A 10,147-nucleotide genomic window follows, 5' to 3' on the forward strand; every position below is an offset into this window, starting at 1 on the left:
TGCTAAGATATAGGAACAGTGTACGGTGATACTATGAAATAATTAAATTGGATAACACAAATAGACCTGGATCAAATAAACATAATATAAATCTATCAATGACACCCCAATGATCTAATGACAAGGAAAATATAGTGCATTATTATATGACATTGTAGTTAAATAAATTACTGATTCATAAAAATAATGACGTATTTACTGAGATTTATTTCAGCTTAAAAGGACGATAATCCTTTCATTTTAGGCTAGTAAATGTATAATATGTTAGTCGAAAGCTCGAGGTAGTCAACTAATTAAAGCGGTTTGTGGATCAAGAATAGTAGAGATCATAGTCGATCCTATTTGGAGAATTTCACTGCTTTCATATATAGTGGTGGCTTCTTTGTTTGATTTTAACTGTATTGGCTGGGTTTGGTCTAAAAAAATTTGGTCTTATTATGGTATTGTTTATTTATATGGTTCTTGGAGTTCTTGTTAATTGTGCAAATATGTAAATTAATATAATTATGGCTTTTTTATCAAAATAGAACAACTATAAAGAAACAAAAATCGATTTTTTGTAATTTTTAGACTAAAATTCCCCCTACTAGGAAGAAGGAAAATAGCAAGTAGGATTTATATGAACACAGATAAAGGCCGTATTCAATTATTTGGTACACAAATTAAGATACTGTAGAAAACGTTAGAGAAACTCCGTAATCATCCACAGTGTACCTCTATATTTTATTGCCGAGAGTTAGGAAACCAGTTACTCAACGGCCGGATAAACAGGAACAATTTTGTTCTTGGCACGAAGCGGACTCGGCAACGGAGCGATTAAACGAATTTTGTAGCTGGCGCCTAAGCTTTTTCGACCTCCAGCCCCACATACAAAGAATTCTAAGACCGCTTTATGGCTAATCCAATTCTATCCGCATTTTAAGCCTGAGCCGTAAAATCCTCACCGCCCAAAAACAGAATATAAAAGCGTTTAATATTGCTCGTACATAAACTACGCTGCGCGAGCGCTCTCTACGTATCAAATGCACGTTTCAGATTTCAACCGGTGTATAAAGAAAACTGCGGTGTTTACGTTTATCGGAACGTTTACGCTTGCCTTTATGATAATTACGGTTGGAATTCAATAAAAAACAATCAGCTCAGCTTTTGGAGGAGTCTGTTAGAGCATAAAGGATAAATACGTGGCTCAAGCATATAACTGAAACTTTTTACAATACGTTTTCTATTTCTTATTAAATAAAATAATTGAACAAAAATATTATCAAATACAATTTATTTTAACATAATGGTACAACTAAAAACTACAGTTAATTATACAGCCACAATAGTTTATAGGTTAGATTTATAACCTCTTATCATAGAAAAAATAGAAATTTCACGGTATAGGCGACCTTGGGGAAATGTTTTGTTTAGTTCAATCAACTGTAGCGCTGCGATCGCAAATTGTGATTGGCAGTTTAAATTCCAGGTGCCGCCACTAACATGAAATGTGATTGGTCGATCAAATTGTGTGAAATCAGCATTTTCTATGGTCGTCTATTTTTATGTTTGTTGTTTGTAGGTTATGGTTTTTGTTTAGATCACGAAATTTTCGTTTTACCTTGTGCATATTTTCTGTTTTACATTAATTATTACGGGGTAATAATATAAAAATTGATGACAATACGTCAGTGTAGTAAAAGATGTAGTGTACCGGGGTAAAATTCTACTACGGAAATTAGACATCGTTTCCCAAAGAATGATCTCGCTCCTTTCCAAAAATGGGTTGATCAAGTAAATAGTAGTAAGTTACCTGGATAAACCACAATGCAAATATATCAACGTCATGGTGTTTGTTATGGACATATTAGTGAAAATTTAGAATTATCCTTCCTTCACGAACAGGTATTTGGGTAAATGCATATCCATCATTGGTTTTATCAGGTACATATAAAATTATCTATCTACTACATGCCTGTTTATATATTGTTTGTTTACAGAAATTCAAAAACTTATGAAGATGTTAGTAGTAATAAAATTCTAAAATCTACCAAGTTGTGCGTATGTTGTCAGTGTGATGTCTCTACATAAAGAAGTCTTACAAGAAGGTAATAATTAATATAACTGGATAATCAGTAGTAATAAATACTACTTTTAATTGTAAAATATCCCTAAAATATTTGCAATACTTTAACTTTTAACTTTTTGTTATGGTGCCATCAATTAAAAATTTAATTGCTAATTTTAGGGGATTTATTAACTTAAAGAAATCTATTTTGTCTAATTTTACAAATAAGTACATTTGTTTAACAAATCTTAACCAAGATTGCTTAAAGATTTTTGTTGTATCTATTAGAGGTCATAGAGGTAGAAACAGCATCCTTCCCCTAGTATGTTCGAGAAATTTTTAAAAGGGCTCATCATTTCAATTTTTTCACATTATTCTCCCGGAGAAAATTGTGAAGAAGATGAACATGTTAGATAACTTATATTCTTTTTTAACGGGAGATCTAGTACCACTTGAGGTTGTTAAATCACCAGTTGAGTCTATATTTTCAGTTCCAGAGAATTTTGCTCTGAGGAAAACAAAAGTCTAATATTGTATTTTAGTCTTATTTCAGGCTATTTAACAAAACTTCTGAAAAAGAGACAACATGCAATATTTGTCTATATTCTATATTAAGTAGTTCCACAGATTAAATACTCTAAAACCTAAATATTTTTAACAAACACATACATTTTTAGTGTTTCGACTGTCCAATCCATAATGATTTTCAAGACAAAATTTTAAGTTATTCTGAGATTGTATTTTTGGTTTAATGAAGTTAATGTAATATCAACAGGAAAGGATTTAAAGTTTACCTTCAATATATCAAGATAAGTTAGAACTCTAATAGATCCCATAAAATTGATGGCACTAAACATATATGGGAAGGCCTTATAGAAGAATTATAGATATTTTAATATTGCCTAGAATAGAGTTCATAATTGTTTTTTTTTGCTTTTTGTTTATATATATTTATATTATTTACACTTATGTATATTTGTATAGGATTTTATTTTAATAAATTAATTTTAAAATTTAAATTTGATTTTTATTTAAATACTATTGGCCAATAAATGTGACGTCACAAAATAATCAGGGGAAATGGCAGACCAATCAAAGCAAAGTATTTTCCTTACAGGTTTCTACATAACTATTTTAAACTAACCAATCAAATTCGCGTTGTCAGCGCCGCCAATGATTGGACTAAGCGAAACTTTGCCCCACTACTTACCATTGCAGTTGCACACCCCTGACTATTGCTTTCAAGAATTTAGCATACGTCTGACAACAGGACGATTTTGACAGGTTCATTTGTTTACGCGTTCGAACTAATCAGCCAGCATTGTGTCTCTTTTTGACTAGAATAAAATGAGAAAGATAATAGTGTCTGACTCAGAAACGAATTTATAAATTGTGACAAGAAATACATCAAATATGTTTATGGTGTATGTTCAAAAAAATCTTTAAATAATTTTAATAGTTTATAATGCAACTCTTTGATGCCACAAGGGGTTCTATGCGTCGGAGTATGCAGTCAATTAGCGTTGGGAACTATCGACTGAAAACATTCGAAACAGTCGATAGTCAAAAATCTAGCGTATAGTAATAGTAATTACTATTTTCAGTCAAATGTACGGTTTGACTGTCACGTACTAACTTTAAAAAGAAAACGAACTTATTAACTAATAAAACTATTAATAATACTATTAACTAATAATTAATTAATAATTTTATTTTAAACGAAGTAGAATTACTTTTATATTTAAATGTACTGTGGATTTGTAAAAAGGAATTAAATATTTTTATGAAATGGAATAATACCCCACAAGTGTTTCATCGTGTCCTAATATGTTAATTGCTATTTTGAAATAATATACAATAATAAATATAGACAATACAATAAAAATTAAACAAAACATAAAAACTAAAGATGTAGAATAACCGTAAATACTAAATAAAAATTAAACATATACCTAATCAAAGAAAAAAATTATTCATGGCATAGTTAAAAATGATCGCACAAAAACTACTAGAGCCTTTTTAAATAAAGTAAATGCTTTGTTTATTATTGAACGGAAACTTTTTTAACAAAAATCGAGAGAGTAATCGAAATATTACCTATTTTTGCCATAAAAACACTCAAAAGTATTTTACTATTTATCATTCACAATTTTAATCTTTTACTCTATTAATATCCAATGTATTGTTATTTACAAGCAAACTACCGAAAAATCATAAAACTACATATATTACATATAAATTTATATACAGAGCGAGAACGTTAAAAATCAGTCGAATGAAACTAGTAGAACGAAAGATAGTAACTAAAAGTACATGACTGAAAAGAGTCGACTGAAACAGTCACTGGTAAAAAGTAGTAAACTCAGTTGAACTAAAAATAGCGACTGAAACAGTCGATAGTAAAAAGTAGTCAATTACTAAACAGTCGATAGTCGATTTCAGTCGATAGTTCCCAACACTAACAATAAACTATAATTTACATAAATATAACCAGTCATATAACTTTTACGTTGCGTAGATGAACATGTCCACCAGTCTATATCAATAACTGTCAACTTCCGAAAGCAGAGATAAATATCTTGATATGCAGCTAGATGGACGCCTAATTTGGAGTATGCACATACTCACCAAACGGAAGCAACTTGGACTTAAACTCCACTAAATGTATTGGCTTATCGGGCACTAATCTAAGTTATCATTAGATAACAAAATATTATTTTATGTTATAAATCTATACTCAAGCCAATTTGGTCATATGGAATCCAACTATGGGTAACCGCCAGCAAGTCCACTTTTCCGCTTGAACCAATAATGAATATAATTCAACGTGTTGGTGTGAAGTACTTCGAAAGAGTGTCAATGTACTCGCTAATCAGCTGCGAAGTGACTGAAGAGCGTACATCAAAACGTCTGGCACCACCCGATCTGATTATTGACCATATATAGACTTAGAATAAGCTTTAGAATATGACTAATTAATGAAAATTGTATTTTATACAGGAGATTACATAATAAAGTGATTTTATACATGCCATGTATATATAATATAAACATAACAAATATTTATTGCCCTCTGGGCAGATTGTAGAACCAATAAGAGTAATATAAGAAACATAAATGCGAGTACTGTCCCTAATAATTTGACCACTTACTGTATTTATACTACCGCCTCTGTAGACAACTATTAATTACCACCTCGTTATTATATAGATCACAGCAATAGAACATTAACGTGCACGCGGGTGGAATCTACCTTGTAGATGTCATAGACACGCGTTGTTGTTTACGAAAGTCTTGGTTAGGTTTCATTTTTAGGTTAATTTTATCTTTATAAAACTTGTTGAGGTACTATGATTATTTATTATTTAATAGAGGAAATTAACAGCAGCATTAACAAAATTTTGTAGATTGCTAGAATCAGGAAAGGCTACCATTAGATTTGTTAGAGGATCTGATAGATTCCAAAGTATGGAAAATGATTTTGGATATTGGACGACCAATTGCTAATTAATATCAAGATAGAATAATACCGTTTATAATTATTGCCATAATATTCTCTAGCAATATATAATAAATAGAGATCAACAAATAAACAACATAATATAATCAAAGAAATCTACCCTACACAAATATCATACAGAATCTATAGTCTATTCAAAACAGTAATGACACACGTGACCTGTCAAAACGTCGTAAGCAACTCTGAGTTTTAGTACATATTGGGTCTGACATATAACAAAATTCTAATCTAAATAAAATATACTATAGTACGTCTCATGCATATTTTATCGAAGAATTTCAAACTACAATTAAGTATACAGTCCCAATAATTCATAGGTTAGAGTTGTTTATTCATAGGTAGAGTTCTAGACGCTTCTTTTATGCAGTGGTATCCCCCGAAGGCCTAATCGACCTAATCAACAATTGTATATCTGAGTAGTGTATTTTACATTCATTAAAAATCATATTTATCTTTTATGCTTAGTTCTTGTTTCCTTCGATGCAAAGATTCCTTGTAATGTCATCAGGATATTACTATATTTTTGTGTACCTGTGTACATCTTTTTTGATAAAACTACATTTAAATCACTGCATTTTCCTTAATGCTTGTGCCATATCTGCAAAATAGCAAAATAGGTACTATTATTTCTCTCCTCATACATTTTAACCAATTGTACATGTATATTCTGAACAACAACACACATGCTCATAAAGCTTTCACATTCTGTAATACAATTTCCTACGATTAAAGCATATTAATTGTGTACTGACCTTTACTTGTTTTCTCTTTCATCACCACGTCTTGGTAATTGTCAACATTGAATCAACATACCAACATTCATAAAGTATTATTCAGTCACTGCCACTTTTAAAAGCACTAATCAAGTTAATAACTAAGCTGTTCATTTCCAATCTATCAAAAACTTGCTAATGATTCTACCATTTGTCAATTTCTTCTTCAATGTATCTGATCGAGCTCATACAAACCCAAGGTGTTATTTTTGACAATGCCTCTTTCCATATATCCAGACAGTTTTGGTTCGAATATCTTCTTCGATATGAATATCTATTGCAATAATTCTTTGCAATACCCCACATCAACTCAATTGGATTAAAAATTCAGTGATATGGAGGATATACAGTTTTACAACGATAAGATAAATTTTAAATAAAATATAACAAAAAAAAACATAAAATGTATATGTCACATTTTTTAATTTAGAATTTTATTTAGTAAATCCTGTTCAGAAATTAAATTGACACTTTTATTTCAATTTTAATGGTCAATAAAATGTGACGTCAGGGAATAGTGATATCATGGAGTTAAGTAACGCGTCTATATGAAGAAATCACAACATAATCTCTTCTTTACAAGTGTCTATAATGCAAATTTAAATTAACCAATTAAATTATTAGAATGGCAATATTAGTACCATGCGGATATTGGAAGTTTCCAAATTTTTCGCCTAGGACACCTATTGGGTTTTCTCTCTATTATTCTATAATCAGTATCAGGTTAAGAAAATTATTGATATATACATAAATTGTTATTTCGAACTCGAAATACCAAATAAACAAACATAATAAGTATTATAATTTTTATCGGATCCAAGAGCAAAAATAATAAGAGGATTCGTTTTTGTACGAGGCTGATAAGTCCTCGTATCTCTATATTACGGCGTCGTTCTTTCGAAACCAGTGAAACATTCATATATTTACCAATTTAAGGTTTGAAGCAACATGTATTATGGCGTACTCGATATGAAACGGTGTAAATAATTCATAAGACACAACCCTCTGGTCTTATATCACGGCTGTCATGGTTTATTTAACCACAAGATTTTTATGAAGCCCCCGGCGGAAAACAAGCGGCACATATTCGCGAGATGAAAAAGCCCGCTCTTGCAGTATCATATTTTTCGTTTTTGGTATAATTGTCGTTTTCAATCTGGTGGTCACACGATGGAATGGTCTTTTTTTGTTCGTTCTTGGAGACGGACCCGACTATATTATGTTTGATTAAATGACAAAAAGTACTGTGGAAAAAATTATATTCCCCAAAGATGTAGATCAAAGTTGATGGAAATACTGGGGAGCAGCGTTGCCAACTTGTGAGGAACTCCCAAATTGGTGGAGAATCTCATGTTGATAAGTAATTGAATAGGGATTAGTATCATGCGAGAAAATGTGCGGATTTTGACATTTCGTTGTTTATATATTATATTTATAAATTTTTTTTACATTTTGGTAGTTGAATTTAAAATTTTATTAAAACCATGACTTTTTTTCAATATTTAGAGAATTATATACTTATATTATATTCTTGTAGGTCCATAAGTTAATATTTTTATTTTTTCTTAAAAATTTCTCTTGTACAATATCCATATTTTTTTACCTGTTGCAAAATTCGTTTTCGTCAAATTAGTTTTTTTTTCGTATGGAATTTCAACGAATTTTATGCAGTAGTATTGAACGTTAAATAGTAGACATTACCCTACTCTAAAAGTCCCTCGGGACCCCCTTTTAAAGCCCATATATTAACACACAATATTTAACCCCAATACTCAAAACACACTAAAAGTTGCTAGAGAAAACGGACAAGTATTATTTCTTCAACTGTTTGTCAGTCTTTCCTTCACCCAGAGCAGCAGTGAATATTGACTTTGGAATCAAACATAACGGATTTATAATTTATAGATTGACTTACTGTCTATTCAAAACAGTAGTGACATGCTTGACTTGTCACACTATTTAGTATTAACATACCGCCTCATTCCTTTAAATACAGAGTCTTCGTAATCACTATCGTGATTTAGCAAAGATAGTTATTAGAAATCATGAGGTACTGAGAGATAAATTATTAAGATCAAACTTAAAATTATTTATTCAGTGTCTTATTTAAAGAAAAATGGCTAATTTTTCCTATGTCTATTATAGTATATATATTTAATTAATTAACAGATGAAGGCAACATGTCAATCAAACTCTTTATAGCAGTTGATATCACGATCATGACAATGAACGGAACCACTGTTCAATGTATTACACGCTATAACAGATAGTAAACACAAAACATTAATTTAGGTAGACTTATCCAAAAGTAGATTTTCATCACTTCTTTCAAATCACCCAGAGCAGCAGTGAATATTGACTTTGGAACCAAAAATACCAGAAATATAATTTATAGACTGACGTATTGTCTATTCAAAACTGTAGTGAAATGGTTGACTTGTCAAAACGTCGCAATGTTGCCGCAGATTTAGTACATTTTGGCTCTGAAGTATAATTAAATTTTATTATAAATAAAATAATAAAACAAAAATGTTATGTATTATAATTTATTTTAACATTATAGTACCTCTAATGCATATATTAAGGAAGAACTTAAAACTACAATTAATTATATCCTCCATAGTCCGAATCCACCTAATTAACAATTGTATATCTGAGTAATGGTAATTTTACTTTCGTTAGGGAGCATATTTATGTTTTACGCTTAGTTATTGTTTACTTTTATGCAATGTATCCTTGTAAAGTCATTTTGATATTACTGTATTTCTTCTTAGTTTGTTCTGTTACTACCTGTATACATCTTTCTTGGAAAAACTACATTTAATCACTGCATTCTCCTTAATGCATTTGGCATATATGTAAAACAGTGTTATTTCTCTCCTCATACATGTTAACCAAACGTTCATGTATATTCTGAAGAATAACACACATGCTCATAAAGCTTTTACACTCTGTAATATAATTTCCTACAATTAAAGTATATAAATAAACAAAAAAAAGTTAAAGTATATAATTAAAGTAAATAAAAAAATAAAGTAATCATAAACCAACATTCACTGAGAGTTATTCAATCACTTTTATTTTCAAAAACACTAATCAAGTTAATAAATAAGGTGTTTATTTCCGATCTATCAAAAACTTGCTCAAGACTTTACCATTTGTTAATTTTTTCTTCAATGAAACTAATCGTTACATATAAATACTTATCTGTTCTCTCTCGAATAAGTTAAAATTCGTAGGTATTTCAAGCTTTAAAATAAAAACAAACAACGCCAACACTTCTTTTTTAAATGTATCCTTTTACCAACTATGGGTTTATCTCGATTGGGCTTAAATTTTAACGTGGGCTTCGAACCATGGTCCTCAGCATTAAGCCTACCGACTGGCGAGTGACCAACTTTAGAAATCATCCCAGAGGACATCCGGTCTTACCCAGCCTGATTACTGGCGTGACTGGGATCATTTTCCTTGTCGGATTTTACACTCTTGCCTAGAGCATTCACAAATTTTAAACAATCACAAACATAAATTTACGACCATGCCCCAGCAGGATTCGAACCCGCGGCTATCGCAACGGTAGGAGCACCGTCCCATCGCCTTTACCACCATCAAGCCGGCGACACCAACACTTGTTGCATGAAATGGCTAAATTTCATTTATACGTTCATATATTATATTCATATCTACCTGTTCTGTTTATATTTGGAGTAATATGAATTTAATCTCTCTACCTCCATATTTCAAATGTATAACTTATGAAACAATTTTTGTGCATTATCAATTTCATTCCAAAGAGTGAAAATTTCT

At 30.6% G+C, this 10,147-nt stretch overlaps 1 long non-coding RNA gene across 1 annotated transcript; it reads left to right on the plus strand.

Moving 5' to 3' along the window:
• The first annotated feature begins 1,609 nt into the window (after positions 1-1,609).
• LOC143200493 (uncharacterized) lies at positions 1,610-3,066 on the plus strand. The gene is made up of 3 exons (XR_013006733.1): positions 1,610-1,923; positions 1,980-2,087; positions 2,725-3,066. It is a non-coding gene; the product is annotated as an uncharacterized LOC143200493 (long non-coding RNA).
• The last annotated feature ends 7,081 nt before the right edge of the window (positions 3,067-10,147 follow it).

This window comes from Rhynchophorus ferrugineus, unplaced genomic scaffold, assembly GCF_030347505.1.
Source record: "Rhynchophorus ferrugineus isolate W39M unplaced genomic scaffold, kcgeb_rfMv2 rfM8, whole genome shotgun sequence".
NCBI lineage: Eukaryota > Metazoa > Arthropoda > Insecta > Coleoptera > Curculionidae > Rhynchophorus > Rhynchophorus ferrugineus.